This window comes from Plecotus auritus (genome assembly GCF_963455305.1).
Source record: "Plecotus auritus genome assembly, chromosome: 6".
In the NCBI taxonomy this organism is placed as follows: Eukaryota; Metazoa; Chordata; class Mammalia; order Chiroptera; family Vespertilionidae; genus Plecotus; species Plecotus auritus.
In genome coordinates, this window is record NC_137773.1 from 160,846,392 (window position 1) to 160,849,028 (window position 2,637).

A 2,637-nucleotide genomic window follows, 5' to 3' on the forward strand; every position below is an offset into this window, starting at 1 on the left:
TAAAATCATTCTTTAACAGAAGAGGAAACCAAAGTGGAGTGACCTGGCTCAGATCACACAGCTCATAGGAACGTCAACTGGCTCCTGGCTCCTTGCTTTTTCCACTTTAACATATCCTTGCCCAAAAGCCAAACCTCAACAGGTGCACCTTTATTTCCTGACAATCTTTGTTGAAGAAGTAAAAACCAAGTCACCGTGGTGTTCTTTTTTAGAGGCAACGGCAAGACATATTCATTGCAGAGGCAAGATTGAGGCATGCTAGGAGGCCCTTGGAACTGCGCTCGGACAAGTGTGTGAGTCTATGCAATTGTGGTAGTCAAGTCCCAACACGGAGCCTGCCCCACAACTCAAAACTTTCTTATCTAGCTCAGCCCTTCAGGCAAGGTTGAATCACACCTGATCTTATAGTTCTTTGCTGGCTAAAGCACATGCATTTTCCCCATTCCATATGACATTTATTTTATATCAATCCAAAGGAAATCAGTGCTTTTTCTCTGTGGCCTCTTTTCCAAAGGTAATGCTTTACATACAAATGACTCCCATGGTAGGAGGGTGGCGGTGAGCAGTGTACAGTTGTTCAGAAGGAGTGTGCATATCCTAGGGAGACTGGTTATTCAAGAAATGTTTAACATACCCCAGTGCATATAAAGAACATCACACCCAGGCATTATCTGTCTAAATAACTCTCCTTATCCCAGGCCCAAATCTGGCATCATTAATAATTCCTAATAAATGAGTGAACATGTCCCATCCTGAAACTTTGAACTTCTGTGCACAATGACTTAGATCATAATGTTACTGATGAGAGCATGAGACAATGTCAGCCTAATTCTCAATGCACTAGACTCTAATTAGTTTCGGATGAGAAGAAGGACTCAGGTTCCTTGCTCTTGATTTCTTGGCTTTCCCACACCCCCCAGGGTTGGTTGGTTGGTTTGTTTATTTATTTATTTATTTATTTATTTATTTATTTATTTATTTATTATTGTTGACTCTATTACAGGTGTCCCTCGTCCCCCCCTTTTCCCTTCCTCCCAGCCCCTGCCCCGCCCCAGACCTTCACCACATTGTTATCTGTGGGTTATGCATATATATTCTTTGGCTAATCTTTTTCTGTTCCCTCTACCCCTCTTTCCTCCCCTCTGAGATCTGTCAGTCTGTTCCATGCTTCTATGTCTCTGGACCTATTTATTTGTTAGCTTATTTTGTTCATTAGATTCCATATATGAGTGACATCATGTGATATTTGTCTTTCTCTGACTGGCTTATTTCACTTAGCTTAATATTCTCAAGGTCCATCCATGCTGTTGTAAAGGGTAAGAGTTTTTCTTTTTTACAGCTGCATAGTATTCCATTGGGTAATTGTATCACAGCTTTTTTATCCACTCATCTACTGATGGGCACTCGGGCGGTTTCCAGATCTTAGCTATCTATATACGTATTACATAAAAGCCTAAGCAACTGGCCTCTAGTTGTAAATAATGCTGCTATGAACATAGGGGTGCATATATTCTTTCTGACTGACATTCTTAGGGTATATTCCCAGAATTGAGATCCCTGGGTCAAATGGCAGTTCCGTATTTAATTTATTCAGGAAACTCCATACTGTTTTCCATAATGGCTGCACCAGCCTGCATTCCCACCGACAGTGTACCAGGGTTCCCTTCTCTCCACATCCTCACCAGCACTTGTTGATGATTGATTTATTGATGGTAGCCATTCTGATAGGTGTGAGGCAATACCTCATTGTCGTTTTATTGTTTTGTTTTGTTTTTGCTGCAAAAAGCTTTATTGTTTCCATTTGGTCCAATGCATGGAAGAGGGCTCCAGGGTGTTAAAGGCCTAGGGTTTCAGGGAGAGGCTCAGACAAAAACCAGACATCAGGAGAATGCAGAGGGGCCCTCAAAGGCCTCTGGGCTCCAAAGGCTTCTAGTGGTGCTTGAGGTTGAGCCTTTCAAAGGGATACTCGCCCAGCCCAGCCTCAGGGCCGGCCAGCCTGCAGAGGTGAGGCAGGTGTTGCCCGTCTTCTTGATGAGTTTCACCTTCTCACCCAGGAAGTGGTTCTCCAGGAGGTCACATAGTTGAGTGTCTGCATGGGTAAAACTGATCCTGGGAAGGCTTCAGCATATCCTGGAAGAGAATGTGACTACCATGCTGGTTTTGCATCTCTAAGAGATGCTTAGTGCCCTTGCATTTCTTCTCTGCCAACTAAAGGAAGAAGTGGCCCACACCCTCCAGAGCCACATCATGGAGGTCAAAATAGAAGCCCAGAGAGAGGTAGGTGTGGGAGACCCGCAGGTGCAGGTTTATAGCAGCCTCCATCTTGGTGGAATAATTCTGATGAATTTGAGTGCTCATGGTTGTTTGGCAATAATGAGTTAAGGTAAAAGAAATGGTGTTGGCTGGTCTTGGAGGCTAAGGCTGGCTGAGGTGGTTCTGAAGATGGTGACTGGAAAAGAGGTTGGAAGGCGGTCGGAGGCTGAAAGAAGGGGTGTCTCTGGGTCTGTTCCTTCCAAACACTGTTGAAGCAAGAGATAGATCTGGAGGACCACTAAGAACTCTGCTCCTCACTGCAGTTTTAATTTGCATCTCTTTGATGATTAGTAATGTTGAGCATTTTTTCATATGTCTATTGGC

At 43.8% G+C, this 2,637-nt stretch overlaps 1 pseudogene across 1 annotated transcript; it reads right to left on the reverse strand.

Annotated features, from left to right (window-relative positions):
* Positions 1 to 1,929: 1,929 nt before the first annotated feature.
* On the reverse strand, positions 1,930 to 2,358 carry LOC308251873 (ferritin light chain-like; annotated as a pseudogene). The gene is made up of 2 exons: positions 2,210 to 2,358; positions 1,930 to 2,103 (listed from the first exon to the last, which is right to left on the reverse strand). The product of its transcript is annotated as a ferritin light chain-like (transcript).
* Positions 2,359 to 2,637: the final 279 nt, after the last annotated feature.